A 20,250-nucleotide genomic window follows, 5' to 3' on the forward strand; every position below is an offset into this window, starting at 1 on the left:
TTTAGCAGCTATTTCTACAGTGATGCTACAGCAGTATCCACCCCAGTATGTGGATCATTAACGTTTAGTGCACTGGCAGGTGTAGCAGGTGCTAAGTGTGTCAATAGTTTTACTTAAGCTAGCTAGCCACACGATGTTACACACAAACACAAACCCATTAACCAATCACTGCTCCGGACATGCAGGGACAAACTCATCTCAGGACGGCCCAGTACGGATCAGCTCATTGAATTTTACTTTGAACCGGGCATTAATATGCTGATACAGTGCTCCTGCTCAATAGGCCTGCATGGTTGTGTAATTAGTGAAAGTAAACTTCTTAGCTCAAGAGGTCTCTGCAGAGGAAAGCTGTAATGTAATCTGCAGGATGCTGACGGTTTCATCTGTGCTGGACTGGACCCCAGAGGGGGTTCACTGAGGAAGAGGAGGCGTCTCCAGAGGAGGAATTACAGATGTGCATTTGAATCCACCTCATAAAGCTAATGTGCTGTATTTGTATGAGTCAGAAAAAGCAACAAAGAAGAAGGCGACTGAAGTCAGACAGCACTGACCCGCCTGCAGAGACACGTCGGGACCGCAGAGAAGTTGGAAAGCCTTTAGCGTTTTCTGCACAGGCTCCGCTGTTCTTTGCACTAAACTAATTCAAGTAACCTTCAGCGCTGAAACGGGTTTCGGTAGAAGGCCTGTCGCTGTAAGTGTGGAGCAATAATTAATGTTCCTTATAAACAGCTCCGACCCAGAAGTTTGATAAAATGCTCTGCGGCGGACGTCATATAAGGTGAGGTGTCCATAAACGATGCTAAATGCATTGACTTGGGAATCTCTGCACTACCTTCCATTAAAAATATACACAAGGTTCAGAAGGACTGCGAGAAAAATGCACTCCTCAAAAACCTTTATGGGGCCCCATATACAGCAGCATATGTATATATATATATGCAGCATATATATATATATATATATATATATATATATATATATATATATATATATATATATATATATATGCTGCTATATATATATATATATATATATATATATGCTGCTGTATATATATATACAGCAGCATATATATATATATATATATATATATATATATGCTGCTGTGTATATATATATATATATATACACAGCAGCATATATATATATATATATATATATATATATATGCTGCTGTATATATATATACACAGCAGCCAGCAGCATATATATATATATATATATATATATATATATGCTGCTGTATATATATATACACAGCAGCATATATATATATATATATATATACAGCATATATATATATATATATATATATATATATATATATATATATGCTGTGTATATATATATATAGCAGCATATATATATATATATATATATATATATGCTGCTGTATATATATATATATATATATACACAGCAGCATATATATATATATATATATATATATATATATATATATATATATATATATATATATATATATATATATATATATATATATATATATATATATATATATATATATATATATATATATACATACATACACAGCAGCATATATATATATATATATATATATATATATATATATATATATATATATATTTTACACTCTATTTTCATTATTTAAGTAATAATATTATTTATGGATGTATTCAGTTATATTTCTGACTTGTATAATAACATTTTAATACAGTTAGTCAGTTTGGGGGATCAATGGAATAATTATAAAGTTGAATTAAAAAAAAAAAAAAAAAGTCTTTGAAAGGTCATGGAGTGCATTTTCCAAACAAACATGGCGGAGGAGGAGCTCAGGGGAGCTTTGGCCCCAAAGTCTGGGCATAAGCAGCTTCTGCAGGGTGGAAACTCTGGGAAAGTACCGCTGAAACATTACTAACCGATCCAAACACCTGTTGTCTTCACTGGAGGAAACTTAGCAGGCTAACGCTAACAGCGAGCGGGTTACCTGACGGTAGCGTCAGTCTCGCTGAACACCTGTACTGTAACGAGGTTTGCTTACGAGCCGACAGCTGCGGGAACGTGCCGGGACCTGACACCTGAGGAAGACACCGGGCACGTGATAGGAAATACTGAGCTGCCGGTTCTTTCTGCTAACTGCAGAAACCACAATGAGGCCGGGCCGGGGGCCGAGCAGGGGGCCGAGGCCGAACCGGGGGCCGAGGCCGGGCCGGGGGCCGAGCCGGGGGCCGAGCAGGGGGCCGAGGCCGAACCGGGGGCCGAGCCGGGGGCCGAGCAGGGGGCCGCACAGGTAACTTAGACTCCCGTCGGTCATTGGTGTTGTGGTCCATGTGTCCGTGTGTAATGTTGCCCCGCAGTCATTTTAACTCACGGAGAGTGAGCAATTACCTGATTAACTGATCAGTCTGTCGACAGAAGATTTGTCAATTAAGCAACTATTTTAATAATCAGTTAACCCCTAAAGTTATTTTTCAAGCAAAAATACAAAACAGCTTTTCAAATGTGACTATTTGTTGTTTTTTTTTGTTTTATATAACAAATAACGTTAATAAAATGCCATTTTTGGAGGCCTGTCCTGGGAACCTGTGGTGGGCATGTTCACTATTTCCTGACATTTTCTAAAAGAAATGATTAACTGAGAAAATAATCATCAGATTAACCAAATGAACATAATTGTTAGTTGTAGCTCTAGTTAATGTCTTTCTTTCTTGGTGAAGATTATATAAGATTATTCCTGAGAAACTGTAGAGTACACACACACACACACACACACAGCTTACTTTAACTGTGTTAAAGCAGCTCTTACTGCCACTGTCAGTGCAGCTGTCAGTGTTAATGTTGGTCTGACTACAGCACACTGCTGCTAATATTCATTTTGTAAAATGTGGGAAGTAGTTTGACAACAAAGTTACAGTATGAAGCAAATCATATCATAGTATAAGTAACATTTTAGACTTTTTCTAGATGTTAAATGTAGGAAAAAGTTTAGAAGCAGAAAGTTTCCGGCAGAATGTTTATTTAATTGTTAAATAATGTATGCTAATTGTTACTGAATCTAAATTCACTAATTCATTAAATAATGCGTTAAAATGGGACGCCGCCACTTTCGGCCTGTTCGGGGGGGTTTCAGTGGCGCTGCCCCCGAGCCCTTCACGCACAGCCAAGTTGATGGTGCGTGCCTCACGTGGGATATTCACTGTTTCAAGATGTCTCTCTACTGCATCCACGCAATTGGTAGCATCGTCCGTTGTAATGGCAGTCACAGATTCCCTTTTAATGCCGTAGACGTCCAAGATGTCTCGAATGCGTTCGCCTACATTCTCTGCAGCGTGGCTTTCCCTTTTGTTTTGTCGTGCGTTTCCCAATCGTCCGAAACCCAGTGGGCAGTTCCTGTGACAACATGCTGTTGCTAAGGGAAAACGAGTCGAGGCGTGGCTGTTTGGGTGGAGTTCACTCATTTGAGTGCATATTTTGGAGACGTGCCCTCAGGTTGCTAGCGGTGGTGTGGTAGGCTAACTGTAGCTAGCATAGCTTGCATACAACTTTGTCTCGAGGTTCCACAATTTTTCCGTCTACTGACCAAAATCCGTTTCCAAACGAGGCTTTTGAGATTGCTCAGAGTGCAAATGACTCTCTCTGCGGCCGCGCTGGCTCGTGAACTCTCTGCCAACATTTACCACGCGGTTGTTGTTATTATTCGCTCGTTTCATTCAGTTCGATAATATAATGGAATATAGAATAATCGTTGACAGCCCTACTTCTTATTCATCTTTTCTCACTCTCTCTTTCTCCTATCAGTCCACACAAACAGGAGGTATGAAGAGCTTTCAGTGTCTTTGAATCTGCTTTGATTGGTAATTAGCTGAGCAGAAAGTAAACATTGATTTGGCAACTTAATCACACATCTGATTTGAGATTTGAAAGAAGTTGAATGAAAACAGCCTTTTCCCCACGAAATATAACCTGCAATCATCCTCTCAGCAAACACGTGAAAAATATCAACACTTCAGTTTCCTCTCGTTTCTTTTCATCAGCAGGTGAATTCAGCTCAGTCGTCGCAGCGAGAGCCACTTCAGATTTGTGCATAATGTCTCTCAGTGTGCTGAGTTTAATGCTTCACTGTGCTGACATATCAAATGTACCCCTTTACATACATCTGTGTATCATACAGCTCAAAGCATTATTAGATTAATCGATTAGTCGACAGAAAAGTAACAAGCTTAAGTTATTTTTCTACTAACAATACCAAAAATTATGAGGATTCGCTGCTTTTCTTTGTCAGATGTGCCAATAAAGTTTTGGTAATTAATGTGGGATTTAGAACTGTAACAGGCATTTTTCACAGATTTCTGACATTATGAAACACATGAATATTACAAACAAACATCCTCAGTAGCTTCATAAAGTGTTAATGTGTTGAAAAGTGATGTGTAGTGTGTTTTACTCTGACAGAGAGATCATGACAACGCTGGACGAAAACACAGAGCGAACTGAATCTAACCGACGTGATCACGAGTTTGAAGCAACGTGAAGAAGCTGCCAAAGGTAAGGAAGCGGATTTTCATGTGTGTGTACGCTGCGAGACGTGGATTCTGTGTTTGACCCGAGCCATGCTGGGCTCCTGGATCAGACTCTGCTGCTGCACCAGAGTCTCATTGACTTGACTTGTGGTTGAAGTTAACGTGCTGTAAGTTGTTGTCACGTGGTTGGTCTTGTGATCCGTGGTTTTGTTTTGCTGTGAATCTTTGCGCATGATTCCGGTGTTTATTTGAGTTTTATAGATTTATTGCGTTGCTGCAGACTGCGTCTGTACACAGTTCCACTGACTTTGACATTGTACACCCTGTGAAATGATCAAAACAGCACAAAGATGATGCATCGGTACTCAGAGAAAGCATGTAAAACTAAAGCTGGGTGGTTTTTATCTCACATTTCTACAGTTTGAACTCTTCAAACTGTACACTGACTTCAACGTGACATTTCCTTCAGTCTTCAAAGTTAAAATTAGGAGAAATGTGCTGAATTTTGCAATAAAACAACATTCCTCCTGACTACTGCTTCTGCTGTGAAGATGGCAAACACCAAAGGCAACACGAAGTCCAGTGATGTAAACGCTTCCTGCTTGTGGCAGACACTAAATCAAAGGAACTGTGTACAGACTCTGGTGCTGCTCGTGTTGGTGAACCTGTGTGATCCAAAAATGGGTTTAAAAAGTGCAGCGCTGTCAGTTCTTACATCAACTGCAACACTAAACACTTCTTGAAAAACTATATTCAAATTCTTGGCTTTCTAATTCTTTTAGCATAAAATGTTTTATTCGCTGAATGATGAATGCCTCAGCTTTTAGAAAAACTGGAGTTTCTAGTGTTAAACTGTGTATTGATCTGTTTGGACTGAAGCCTCGTCATGTTATTTCATGTTATTTGTGTCTTTTTGATTCTCGTCTTCTGACAGTTGGCCGTTTATTTTCTTGCACTGGTGTGAAATACAGGTAAAACGTGTGTGTGTGTGTGTGTGTGTGATGCATCGCTGAGGCAACATGTGTCCTCTTTAATGTGAGCACACTGTCTATGATTTACATTCGATTTACATTTAGATGGCTGTTGTCGCTGCTCTGTGATTCTGCTGTGTTGCTGTTCAGAGTGGAGGAATCAAACCCGTGTGTGTTCAGTAATGATGAAAACACATGCTGAACGGCTTTACTACACTGCTGCATGTTTTGCGTGAAATTGATTTTCTTTGTCTGAGTTTTGAATGAAACCCTTCTCCTCCCGGGCGTCAGGACTGTTTGCTGCTCGGCGGTAACGGAGGCTCCTGGAGAAAAGCCCCCGTATTTAAAAGATGTTGTTCTCAAAGAGTCATCTTGTTAATATGATTGTCTGCTGTAGCTTACAGATATTTTGGAGGTGTTTCTATTGGATGCTTTAGGGTGAGTGTGTTTCAGTAGTCGTGGTGGAAAGACTTTAATGAAAACGTTTTGGTTGCAGTTTGACATTTTAAACACTGTAGGAAGGAAGACTGAAGAAGATTGAATGTGAGAAAGGATGCATTTCTGCTGTGCTGCTATGGCAACTGGCAAACAGGAAGAGAAATCAATTAGTTATTCATATTAAATATGAGAAATGTATGATCGGTTATTGTCATTCTGTCGTGCAGTCTCTCAGTTAGGGTTTTAAGCAAACTTAACAGTTAATTCTGTAGTGGTTTATAATTTCTTTTTGTGGTTTGTTATTCGGGGGCATGTTATTAAAAGCATGGACAGATTATGAGACACAACACTCACGTTACATTTCTTTGCATGATTTTGGAGGTTAGCCATAACTCTGCGTGCTGCTGTCGGTTGAAAGCTACACCTAAAGTATTTTGGTGATATGCTGGGGATAAAGAGCAGGCGTTTAAACACTTCTTAAAGCGTGAGGTCCACATATTATACACAATACCAAATGACACTATACAAAACATTAAAGGAAACCATCAGAATAAACCTTTGGTAAAGGTTATACATTTAAATTGCTTTGATAATTTGAATGTAGGCTCACTGGGGTTTAACTGTGCAGCTGTGTTAGGCTGAAACAAAGAAAATGAAACTGAGCTCTTTCTCTTTCCAAAGAGAACGATGGATAACAGTCTCTTCAAACACAGACTCTGGCTTTGGGGGGGCTCATGACCCCTTGGGCCCCTGGGCCTGTTCCTGGTATAATCCATCCATGAGTAAAAGATTTACCACTACAGGATAAATTGTGACTTTGTTTGCAACACTAGGGCCAGTTTCTGTATTTTGGTACAATAAAAAACCTGTTTTTTGTTTGTTTTTCTGCACAAACTCAGATGCGAGTCAGGCTCATGATTTTCTTTTGCACACAGTTTTGCATCTGATCGTTCGACATGTTTGGTAAATCTGCTTTTTTCCCCCTGTGGTTCAATAGATTCAGGTACTTATACAACTTTTATCTGTTTGTTTCTGTGTGGTATGAGCAACAATTTATGTTAAAATATGAGAATAATCAGGACTTTGTGGAGCAGAGCTTAAATTCGGCCCTGAATCTGGAAGGAAACACTTCCTTCCTGCGGAAACACAGGAGATTGACTGAGTCGCTGGATAAGTAATCACATCTTTATGTATGTGGCTGCTTGAGTGTGTGCACATTTCTCTGATGTTCTGTTTGCATGTGGTTGAAACCCTGCCTGTGTGTGTGTGTGTGTGTGTGTGTGTGTGCAGTAATGAATCTGTAGTTTCCGTGACTCATTCATGTTCAACCTTCTGTCTGGCAATCTCCATTTTATTATTTTTTTGCTTGAATTTTTCCTTTAACAACCTCAGATGGCGTGATGATGGCTGAAGAAGTCGTGTGTGTGTGTGTGTGTGTGTGTGTTTGTGTGTGTGTGTGTGTGTGTGTGTGCGGTGCAGCTGCAGCCAATCATGAAGGCAATCTTTGGCGCCTGTCTTTCCATCAGTACGGCCATAAAAGTCGGGGAGGCTGTAAAATGTGCGTGACAGATTTAAGAGCCGCTGCTGCTGATTTTCACTGCCGCCATCTTTGTTTTGGGTGCCCTGCTGCACTTCATAGACATTCACACACATTACATTACCATCATTATCAAGAGCTGTTTGTGTTGTCCTCTTCAGTGTGACGTCCTTCCTCTTATTTTCAGCCTAACTTTCACACAGGATTAATATTCCAGAGGGACTTTGGTAGTAAAATATTCCCCATGATCCTCAGTGACAAAGCTCATCGTTCTGGACAGGATTGTCTAATTACAGGATGTGGGTTGTAATATTCAGCAGGAAAATCATGTGACCCCTGTCACCAGCAGACCTACAGATCTAAGACACACACTTAAATTAATACATTTGATACACATTTTGTATTTTAAAATACAACATTTGTTTACAGGACTTATTAGTGGGGTACGGGGAGAAAAATCACACTGATATTCTTCAGATTCCTCTTTAAAATTAGCGATCGGCTCTGAGTACCAGAGAGCACACAAACTCGCCAACAGACAAGTTTCATTTTGGCTGTGAAATTATTCACAGAATTAACGTTAATTAGTGTCAGCTGACACGACCTGCCACTGGTGATTGATGTTTTATCCGGTGAAAGTGACGGACAGCGCCGACTAAAGATGAGAACCTGCTAACTGTTTTGTACTCTGAGCTTTGCTAATGAGAAAGAGAGAGTTAAGAGTCGAGATGCTCCGACTGTCGTAAAGGAGAGCAGCACAACACTAACGGGCGGAGGTGGACAAAACGCATAGAAATAAAAATCTACTGAGCTTTAATTATCTCAGATGACATCAATATGTAGCGTTTTTGGGCATTTGTTTGTATTTGCTGTATTTTTTTGTGTTTGATTTTTTTTTTGTGTTTGAATGTGATTCTGATGAGCTTTAAACAAACACAAACAAATGTCAAAACCTTTGACCATAAAATATGTTTTGTTGTGATAGTAAGTTTGGCTATTGATCATTCTTTAAATATTCGTAGTAAAATGAAAGAAGTTACATTAAGAAAATATGTCCTGGTTAGAATGCATAACTGTATTATTTAATATCTTGAAACATGTTCACAGTTGAGTTAAGAGGAAATTTTGGTGGTTGGCTGCACTATAAGAAAATCGGGGAGTGTGTCTTTAAAAATCAGGGGATGAAAGCTAGGAATTAAACTCGATTTTGAGTTTCGTTGAACGGTCTGCGGCGTGGCGGGCAAATTTACGTCTCACCATGAAACAGGAAGTTGTTGTAACTTTATGTATTGGTCCAATTTGCCCCAAATTTTACATGTTGCGTAAAAGTCCAGGCCTGAGGACATCTATATGCTAATATTCAGTCATAGTCATAGCGCCACCCACTGACAACAAGGGATGTCGCGATTTTGATGAGCTTTCGATTTCGAGCTTCGAAATCACCTCCTGCCACCATGCGCCATCTGCTGGTCTTAATACCGCATTGGAGAATTCAATCTACTGGTATTTTTAGAATTTTAGCAATTGATAAATACGTGTAAATACATTTATTTAGTTATTTACACAGGCCTGTTTTACCTTCTGGATCAGTGTTGATTTTATCAAGATTCCTTCCTTTAAATTTATTCAGCCAGCTGTCCTCGTTCCAGGGCCATAAGAACTTTACTTATCTTCGCCAGCTGTAATGTGCTTTCATGCAGTCTATAATACTTGCGATGCACTCTGATGTCATGGCCAAGGAAGTCAGCAAGGTCATCCATTTCATTATCAATTTAAGTTGAGGACCTTGGACATAGTGGCCATGTGCTTCCTCAATTTAGTGGAGGATAATGCTTCTGGGTGGTTTGCCCCACAGCTTCGAGCAATCTGACGAATAACATCTGATCCTCTGAAGTGACTGAGTGCTTGTGGTCTCCCAAACATGAACCGAGTCTCATCAGACGCATCACAGTTCCGGCGAGTCTTGATAAATAACTTCATCGATGCCAGCATATCAGGTGTGAGGAGAATGGGGACATTTCGTCCACATTTTCCTTTTATCTCTATTGGCTGGAAGTGCTTACAAAGCTTGTCAAGGACAGACAAAGCAAAGTCTACATCTGGATGAGTCGACGAGGTATCTCTCAATGTAAAAAGCATTAAGGACCATCTTGGATCTCCTTCTCTTTTTCGATTGAAATGGATCACCTCACAAAGTGTAATTTTTGCAAGTTCTGCCCAGTGCTTCTTACAGGGTTCTTCTTCTTCGAGTTTTGTTTGGCATGTTGAGATACTGGTGCATTTTTCTCACATCTTCAGCAAAGGGAAGAAGTTGTGGATTCCTCACTCAAATTTCTGAGGGCCTGGGATGTGACACACTCAGTCCATTTAGTGTCGTAGATTTATTTAAACACCTGCACATTGTGAATGGCATTCTCATCACCTGAGATCATTGCTTCACATTCAACAATATTTTCTATTTTCTTGAGATTATGGCCTAACTTCAATGCCAAAGATGGTGTTTTGAACGTGTTTTTCTTCCTCATTCAAGCCAGCCACATTCTTAACTGAACACACATGCACACATGCTGTGACACAGTATTTAACTGGAAAAGCTATCGCTGAGCTAATCACTGGCTGCTTTGTGTTGTTACACTAAAGGGATAATCTGCTGTTCTTTATCTGGCGCAGCAAATAATGGGATTTAGAAGGTCAATCCACTGACAGAGGGCCTACACACACATGCGTGCGCGCGCACACACACACACACATTCTTGTACTTGCTACATAGTGAGGACAGAGCAAAAAGACCCACAAAGTGAGGACCAGCAGTTCTATTTCACATATGAACACAGAAATAGTAATTCTGGACACTAGGTGGCAACCTTATCCCATACACTGCCTTAGATTATGTGGAACTTCAAGTTTAAAAAAAAGTTTTTAACCAAACAGAGTGTGGACCAGGCACTCAGTTTTTATTGACTCACATTATTTTACTGGTAATATTAATTGAAGTAGACTTAATCTGGGTTTATTGAGGATAAATGAGGCATAATATCCTATTTTTCACCTAGACTATTACCTAAATACTCTGCCCCTACCCTTATTAGTGGTTTACTAGGATGCCATTTTCATTATTGAATATGCAGTTATCATAATCTGCCAGGCCTGGAATTTCGTAATTTTAGGGGCCTGCAGCGGGACAATTTTTTTCAGTGTAGGTTTTAGTGGCATCTAGCGGTGAAATTATAGATTGCAACCAATTGAATACTGCTTGCCTCACTGTCGCCTTCAAAGCGTGTTGGAGAAACTATGGTGACCGCAAAACTGCCGTAATAATAATAATAATTTAAAAAAAAACGCAATAGGCCCTATTTAGAGCCAGTGTTTGGTTTGTCCGTTCTGTGCTGCTGTAGAAACATGGCGGTGCAACGTGGCGGCCTCTGTGGATGCGGACCGGCTCCATCTATAGATATAAACGCTTATTCTTAGGTAATGAAAACACAACGATTCTTATTTTCAGGTGATAATACACTAATGAAAACATACTTATAAATATTATATTCCATTTCTGCCAAGAGCTCCTCCTAAATGGTACACACTGGACCTTTTTAAATAGACGAATCCATTTCTAAAAGCATTAATAACTTTTTAATGAACGGTGTAACACTTCCAGAGAAATAAAAACACAATTTTTATCATTTATTTGTAATTAAAATTAGAAAAGGTTTAGGATCACATACCATTTGTACAATCATTGAAGCCTCAGGGCACTAAAATGAGCAAGTAATATTGACACACAAAACAAAAATGATTAATCAGAGTCCTCATCGTTGATGATGGGGATGCTCAATCAGGGCGGTTCTGGTGCTTCTTTGGCCAATAAGGACTTATGTTTGGCCTTCTTTTGGCAAATCCAGCTGTCCACCATCTTGCCACAGTACTTTGACTCTGATACTTGGCAGGAGCCACAGCCCTGTGACCTGATGACCTTGTAGAAAGGCTTAAGTGCCAGTCTGCAGCAGATGGCATTCCACATTTGCTGGTGCTTGCGCTGTAGTTTGACACCCTGGCTGCTTTAATTGCCAGCTCAAAATGTTTTGGATCACATATATCTTTAAGACTTTTGACACGCTTGTCAATATCCTTGGTAGCCAACATCACCCCAGTTCTCTCATCTTTTGTGTGATGTATCAATGTTGAGCTTGTTCAAGGCCCTTTCTTGCAAATAATACATCTCCATATGTACATATCATCTCATCACTGCTGATGTGAGAGGCTATATTATCTTGCAACATACTATGAATTACCTTAGCTGGCTACAAAATAAAAGTATCCCCACTTTTTTGTAAATAAGGGTTGAAGTAACTACAGTAACCTGGCTTTCATTCTTTCTAGGCTACCGGTATTTTGATACGAAGCACTCTCTCTCTCTCATGTTATATGAGGCTATTTCTCCATGTCATCCTCCTATTCATTATTAGTTTAAGGGTGTGGCACCAACCTACCATTTAGATTTTTTAATTGATTTTTCAAAGTGCTCCCACGACATCGTTAAATAAGCTAGTTAAGCCAATGTCAGGAAAACAATCAAACAGAAGTGCGGCACAAAAACTGACCAACTGTTTAATTCCGCATTTGAAAATATTGAAAATAAACTGAATAGATTGACCCTGACCTAAAACTAATATTGCTCACCTTCCTCCCAAAAGTCACCTTACTGACTGTTTGCTGTTGTCTAGTTGTCTCAGTCTTTCTGTTCTCTGACCTCTTGAGGTCTCGGTATTTGAGTGCTGCAGAAATCACCTTTGATCACCTTCATCCCAGTTTAAGCCTCTTGGTTTTTGATCATTCAGAGCCGGGACTCCGCCTCCAACCAATCCCCCCTCAAATCACTGCAAATACTTATCCAATAAAACACCCGAGGAGATCAAAAAAAATCTTCAAGGCCTCCGTCTTGTTTGGCTCAACGCCCTGGATTATGGCTCGATGAGCACTGGTTACATCAGATACTTGCTGTTTGAAAATACACTTAAGGCCAGTGTTGTTAAGCCTGTTTTAAACCTGCAGTGCTTACTGGGATTAACATTAAATTCTGGGAAAAAACACACATGCTCATGAATCTGTAGTGTAGTGCAATATAACACACACACACACACACACACACACACACAAAAGATTTTCTAGGTATCGAGAGGCAAGTGTGTGCTGTCAGAAGTAGTGTGTGTAGTAACACAGAAAAAGCAGACTTCCTGGAAATGTGTGTTTAGTGTGTGCGGCAGTTATTAGCAGGGATGAGTCACCTAAAAGCCCCTGAGTGTTGCAGGCAGATGAACAGAAGCTGGTCGAAACCCTTTTTAAAGTTCAAAGACAAACTTGGTGACCTGGTTCAGATGCTGCACAGGAAAAAATCACCAACCTTCATTAGCACTTCCTGTTCACACCAACTAGGTGCCGGTGACCAGCATTTAGGGATGCCCCAATCACTTTTTTACTTTTATCATCTATGAGCCGTAGACGGCGATAAAGATCGTTTTTGTTTTGTTATAGCAACTGGTATAGCAGTATTAAAAAATAAAGTACTGGATTACCTTGAAAATAAAACCACATTAGAACTACATTACGCTGTCTTATATTTTAACCAATGTTTTGTTCTGTCGCCAGGCTCCACCATCCACTAATCACCCACACCTGCTCCCAATTACACTCCTGCTCCCCATTAGTCCCAATCACAGCCAGTATAAAAGACCTGCACTCACCTCAGTAAATGTCCGACCTCGTTCAAACTTAGGACTCTCCTTGCCATTCGGCATAACACTTCGTTTCTCCAGTCTCCCGTGTTTCTCCAGTCTCCTTTGTTTCTCCAGTCTCCCGTGTCTCTCCAGTCTCCTTTGTTTCTCCAGTCTCCCGTGTTTCTCCAGTCCGTCTCCAGTGATCTCCCTGCCTGTCTCCAGTGATCTCCCTGCTTGCCTCCAGTGACCTCCCTGCCTCCAGTGATCTCCCTCCTACAGACTATCCCTCTCTCCATACCCACTATATCTGGCTGCCATTCAATAAAGAACATTCTGGTCCATCTCGGTGTCCCCTGCCTGTCTGTACTGTAACATGTTCATCGAGTCACCGGCTCTCCCTCTCCTTTCTTCTTTGCCTTGATGACCCTGTTACCGAAAACTAAATATGCCAGGGAAGTGTACATTTAAGTGTACAAGTAATCAACAACGGCTAGGCTAAAAGCAAGGCTTATGTAGTCTGTTGTTGGCCACATTTTGGCATTTGTTGTGACTCAAAAACTGACGTTAGAAACGTTTGGTTTCAACTTGAACCGGATCATCTGCAGATTAATTCCATACCCAATATGTTACAATCCACTAAAGTTAGACATGATACGAGATGAATAAATCCCTGTTTTTGTTAGCTTAGCCACCATCTTAACTGGAAGGGAGCATGCTGTATGTCGCCGCTATGCGTGGTTGCCATATTAGAGAGGTCAAGATCTGCTATCAAACAAATACAATGTGTGTCATCGATCGGTTTTCAGGATTGGAGACTCGAAAGCATTAATCCCAATAACATATTTTTACTATAAACATAATATTTGCGGCAGATTGATCTGGGTATCCCTAACATGCATGGTGCACATTTTGGTTTCCTTTTCATTTAGTTTTCAGCTTTGTTGCTATGCACTCACTGGAGCTGGATCCCACCAGAAATTCATACTTTGTTACAAAAATAAATGGGTTTTTTTCACTCTATATATACAAAAAGTTGTGGAGCATTGGTCATGTTCAGAGTGATGGCAGCGCTCTTCATTCATTTCAGTGAGAACATTGTGTTTGCACAGTAGGGGTCCGGACAAAAGAAATGAGTCGTTGGGCAAAAAAGTTGAACTGGTTCAACTTTTGCTGAAACGCAATGTGACGTCGAATACATACAAGCTTACATTTCACGTTAAATGGCCCTATAATATGATTGGCTTAATACTACTGTTTACCCGCTGATAAAATGGCTATTGCTTTGATAACTTTAAAAATCCTCTCTCATAGTATTGTAAACTGCTGTGCAAAGTTTTGGTGTTTAAACTCATGAATCTATTACTCAAACTGGACTTTGTGGATCGTATTTTTCCTCTCACCAATACAAATTAGGGTTGGGTACCTTTCATATTTGAACCGATGTTGACGGGTTAGTCGAACTTTTAACCCCACAGTCAAACACCCTTATTTGCTTCGCCATTGTCTCTAAAACAGATGCATGTGTGCAGGCAAGTAAACTCATCAAAGCACGTGTAGCGTTGTCTGGTTTCTGGTTCCAACTGTAACAGCAATATTTCACTAAGGCTACAAATATTTAAAATGGATTCATTTTGGGGTGCACGTTTTGCTGTTTGCTGTCCCTATTTTTTATATGTTAAAAAGTGGTTGCCACTAAGTATGTGACTTGATAGATTTTATTGATACCAATGCCATTATCACTTCTGCTTATCGGTCCAATTCTTTGATTTATTGATTCCTGATTAATTTTCTGTGTGGGGAAAAAAGTAGCCCTACACTGGTTTTCAGCATCAGTGCAACTGTTTTATTATATGTGTGAATCAGTACTTGGTAGTACTGACGTAATTCGGTCGGTAACCTTAAAAGGACCGAATTCGGTACGCAACCCTAATACAAATAGCCACATGCCCAGGCCAGTTCAGACCCTTGCATCAGATTTTCTCTGAATGATGATTAAAATTATGAAAATTGAAAAAAGGAGCAACTTAAAAGGCCCTGAAAACCTTAATTTTGCTGACGTCCAGTGGTTTAACTTCTGACCTTGCTGCAGTGATGTAGAGGTGTACTCCAGGGTGTGTGACGGGGAGATTTTTGCAGAACGTAACCTTTATTTATCCAAGGAGGCTTCACAGAATGCAATGCTCTCTTTTTCAGAAACAGCCTGTTACTCACTCTGTTACACACATGGGAGCTGCCCAGTACAACCCCAGTCAGATCTGCCAGTAACTATGCAGCTCCACTGGAGCAGTTTGGGCACCTACAGTAAGTGGTGGCAACAAGGGAGGGGTAAGCACTGCTCTGTCACTTTCCCCACCCAGAGTTATTCTGCTGGTCTGGTGATCAAACCGACGACCCTCCAGTAGAAAACTAAATAGTTAATATTGTGATGTAAAGATGTTAGGAGGTGGCGGTGGACACGTCTCTCATTTCTTTCAGTGTGGAAATTTTCGTCAGTAAATGACTTGAGGGTCACACACACACACACGCACAGAGATAGTGTTACTTGTAAAGATTGTTTTTTGACAGACGTATCAGTTTTTGATGAATTTCACACAGAATTTGGGTCGGATCTTTGGTTGTGTATCAATGTAGCTGTATCTTTGACTCTTGTATTGGTTTTCTGATATGTATCATTTAATCTTTTCACTCCGAGTCGACATCCTTTGGCAAGCTTTAGTAAACTTTGGGGGGAACACTGATGAAAGTTGTTTTCTCCATCCATCATTTTTGAACTGTGGGGTGCAATGGATGGCATTTAGGGGCTGGTACCGAGGATTTAGACTTGTTTTGTTCAAACTGTAGTGTAGTTAACGTGATAAAGTTTAAGCAGCGGCTCCAGAAGTTATCTAACTCTTCAGACCAAGTCTTTTAACATGCTGAACGCCCACTTCTTCTTGCCTTGATGCATCCAAAAAAACACAGCATTATGAGATGCTAGTTAGGTAATGTTTTTCATCCAAAGCGCAGGAGAAAGACAAACCCCAGGGTGAGGGAATAATCTGCACGCCAACAGAAACACAAGAAAGACAGAGGAGAAGTAGACAAAAAAAATTAAAGAAAAAAACTTTTATGCTATTTCCCATGATGCTGTGTGAATTTTTTAGCGCAGGTGGGAGCAGCATGTTTCTGCAGGGCAGACATGTTCTTGCTCTTAAAACAACACTCACATCGTGTGTTAGAAGTCAATCTTCGCTCTGCATGGCTGCAGCGATACCTTACTGAGGCTGCTTAGCATTGCAGAACAGATGAGAGCTGCTGAGCGCCCTAAGTAACAATACTAATGTCAAACGCACAAGCTGTCTGCAGCAGAATCAGCCTTTCCTGAATGAATACACAAGCAGGCTTTCATGTTTTGATACTGTGGTGAGCTGAACAAAAAGTATTTGTGTATTTGTGTGTGTGAAAGCTGGTGATGATTGTGTGAATGTTTATTCAGGTGTGTGTTTCTATGCTTGTGTGCATTTTTATCGGTGCAGAGAGGTTTGTGTGTCTGCTTGTGTGTTTGTAAGTTAATGTGCATTTTTATGTCACTGGAGGGAAAACCTTGTATATGCAAAGTGCCTCAGATTAAGCTTCAATGTGCAGAGTGGACAAAATATCATGAACACAATCCAGTACAACAGACTCTCTGCTGTATTCGATTGCAATATACTGTACTTACATACAAAGAGCTAACTGGTTATAAAGAGATATACCAGCTTACTGAGCTGGGAGCAACTAATATACATACTGGAGCTAATATACATACTAGAAATCAGTTTACTGAGAGAATTTATCTGGTTAGAAAGAAACCTACTCAAAGGCAGCTGGTTAGTAAGCCTACTGAAAGCTAACTTGGTAAAAGTATATACAATGGGAGCTAACCAGTTGTAAATAAACATACTGGAAGATAACTGGTTAGAAACCTACTAAGCTAAAGAATTTCATCACTTAGAAATAAACATACTGGTAGCAAATTGGTTAGACATAGATGTACTAGGAGCTATGTTGTTAGAAATAAACCTACTGGGAGCTTACTGGCTAGAAATATGCATAGTGGGAGATCACACTATATTAGACAGGTGTTCATGACTTTGTGTCCAACATCTGAATGTTTGAGGTAATCGGAAAATACTTTTTTTCTGAAACATATTTTGGGACTTAGTTGTGTGTTTATGTAACCGGTGAGTAGGTAGCCCGTTTACCGGGCTGTCAGTGTGTGCAGCACCAGAGGAATAAAAGATGAAACTGGCAGCTAAATGTGAGGAAGAATTGATCTTTTTCTCCAAGCAGCACTTGGGGAGAAAAATAGGCCACTTCCAGCTTGGCTTCATGAATAATGTTCAGACGATGTTAAATCAGGAGACTCGGCTCACGGCACAGCTGACCCTCCACTGCATCTTCATTACCGTATGATACATAAACAACACACTGAGGAGGGCTTCAATTTTTCATACGTCTGCTTCCAGTTTGTTAAAGGTTGAGGAAAGCATTTCAGTGTATGACCCAGGAAACATTAACCCCACAAACTCCGCCATGCAGTCTGGTCTGACATTATTTATTGTACAACAAGCACTTGAAAAGATGTTGGGACTATAGTGTTTGCCACTGTAGACCCACTTTTACAAGACTACGTTTCATTACAGTGGGCGCTAGATAAATGGATTTAATGCAGGGGCTAAATCAGCACCCACCACCCGTGATTTTGTGTAATGGTGGGTGAATTTGCTCAACCTACCAGCCACGGTGGCGGGTGAATGAAAGTAGCGTAAGTGACAATCCACAACGCAGATTGAATCGCCAGTCCGCTTGTTTCACTCTGACACTTTAACGAAGAGACACAGAAAAACAATGTGGCGTTTTATCGCAGGGGTTCACATTTAAGGTGTGTTGATTGATTAACGGCGTCAACTCATGCATTGAGTAACATACAAGAAAACATTCCACCTTGTTGGCGGTAGATGCCGGTAGCCTTTGAGCAGCAGTCTGTAGCTAGCTAATGTAACTAGTAGAGATGAAAAGGCAGCAATCTTTCCATTCATGATTCACTCTTCTGATGGTTTATTTCTAATGCATTTGCAAAGAATCAACTTGGTCAGCTTGTGCTGCATCCACAACACCTGCAGGAAATGAAAGCTAGCTTACTGGGAGCTCCGCTTTCATAGCCTAGCCTATTAGATGAGCTTAGCTCTGCATGCACTGCAACTTTTCCTCAGAATGGATGTTTCCAATGCCACTTCATTTGTTTGGCACAATTAAGTGTTTAATCATTCATAACACAAACTACTGGTGTTCATTCGCCTGTAAGTTATTGCTTAATCTCACTAATTACAATTTACTACATCCATGGTATCGCCTAATACTACTAGATGTTTGGCTGACTGCCGCATAATATTCTCAACATGATGAAACTATTCATAAAGTCATTTGATCGCGTGGTCACTTAGTTGACTAATGTATGTAAACTTGCCACCGTAGGAACAGCGGTTACATAACCTTCGAAGCAGGCATGTGCACGCATATGCGTGCATCATAGGTGCGCTCCGGTACTAACAAATAGCATCACACCTACTAAGTGTGTGAGAGAGAGAGAGAATATCCGTATTTTCCTTAAGAGTTTAAATATTTACCTTATGAAATAAAATATTCTATTGCTTGAATATTGTAGATCTTGTTTTATTATTTTTCACAAGCAGTTACACACGGCCGGTGTTCTGATGAGTTATGCTGCCTTGTCGAAAAAGTCAAACCTTATGTTTGCAGTTGTGTATATCCCATAAAGATATAACTCTCGCAGTATCATGACGACTTTATTTATGTTTTTCGATTACAAACAGGGTTAAGTGTACTGTAAGAATATGGGGAGCATATTTTGATACTCTGATTATAATATCTTTATTTAAGATTTCAGGGGTAGCGTATTTCAATAGACCAATGTCCCAAATCAAATGCTCCCACTACAGAATCATTTTATATTACACCACTACTCACTCCATGTCCATCCATCCATCCATCCATCTTCTTCCGCTTATCCGGGGCCGGGTCGCGGGGGCAGCAGTCTAAGCAGAGACTCCCAGACTTCCTTCGCCCCAGACACTTCCTCCAGCTCCTCCGGGGGGATCCCGAGGCGTTCCCAGGCCAGCCGAGAGACATAGTCCCTCCAGCGTGTCCTGGGTCTTCCCGGGGCCGCCCCGGTGGGACATGCCCAGAACACCTCCCGAGGGAGGCGTCCAGGAGGCATCCGGATCAGATGCCCTAGCCACCTCAGCTGGCTCCTCTCGACGTGGAGGAGCAGCGGCTCTACTCCGAGCTCCCCGTGTGACTGAGCTCCTCACCCTATCTCTAAGGGAGCGCCCAGCCACTCGGGCGGAGGAAGCCCATTTCGCCGCTTGTATCCGCGATCTTGTCCTTTCGGTCACTACCCAAAGCTCATGACCATAGGTGAGGGCAGGAGCGTAGATTGACCGTAAATCGAGAGCTTTGTCTTTCGACTCAGCTCCTTCTTTACCACAACGGTCCGATACAGCGCCCGCATCACTGCAGACGCTGCACCGATCCGCCTGTCAATCTCACGCTCCATCCGTCCCTCACTCGTGAACAAGACCCCGAGATACTTAAACTCCTCCACTTGGGGCAAGGACTCCCCACCCACGCCAAGAGAGCAAACCACCTTTTCCGGTCAAGAACCATGGCCTCAGATTTGGAAGAGCTGATTCTCATCCCAGCTGCTTCACACTCGGCTGCAAACCGTCCCCAGTGCATGCTGCAGGTCCTGGTTTGAAGAAGCCATCAGAACGACATCATCTGCAAACAGCAGAGATGAGATCCTGTGGTTCCCAAACCGACACCCTCCGCCCCTGACTGCGCCTTCTAGAAATTCTGTCCATATAAATTATGAACAGAACCGGTGACAAAGGGCAGCCCTGGCGGAGTCCAACATGCACCGGGAACAGGTCTGACTTACTGCCGGCAATGCGAACACAGCTCCTGCTCCGGTTATACAGGGACCGGACAGCCCTTAGCAAAGGGCCCCGGACCCCATACTCCCAGAGCACTCCCCAAAGCGCCCGGGC

General features: G+C 41.1%; 1 long non-coding RNA gene across 1 annotated transcript in view; it reads left to right on the forward strand.

Moving 5' to 3' along the window:
- Positions 1 to 2,222: 2,222 nt before the first annotated feature.
- LOC122868137 overlaps positions 2,223 to 20,250 on the forward strand; it is a 143,590-nt gene continuing 125,562 nt past the window's right edge. The window contains exons 1-2 of the long non-coding RNA XR_006376045.1: positions 2,223 to 2,272; positions 4,435 to 4,527. This is a non-coding gene — a long non-coding RNA (uncharacterized LOC122868137). The remainder of the gene's footprint in view (positions 2,273 to 4,434; positions 4,528 to 20,250) is intronic.

Source organism: Siniperca chuatsi, linkage group LG20, assembly GCF_020085105.1.
Source record: "Siniperca chuatsi isolate FFG_IHB_CAS linkage group LG20, ASM2008510v1, whole genome shotgun sequence".
In the NCBI taxonomy this organism is placed as follows: domain Eukaryota; kingdom Metazoa; phylum Chordata; class Actinopteri; order Centrarchiformes; family Sinipercidae; genus Siniperca; species Siniperca chuatsi.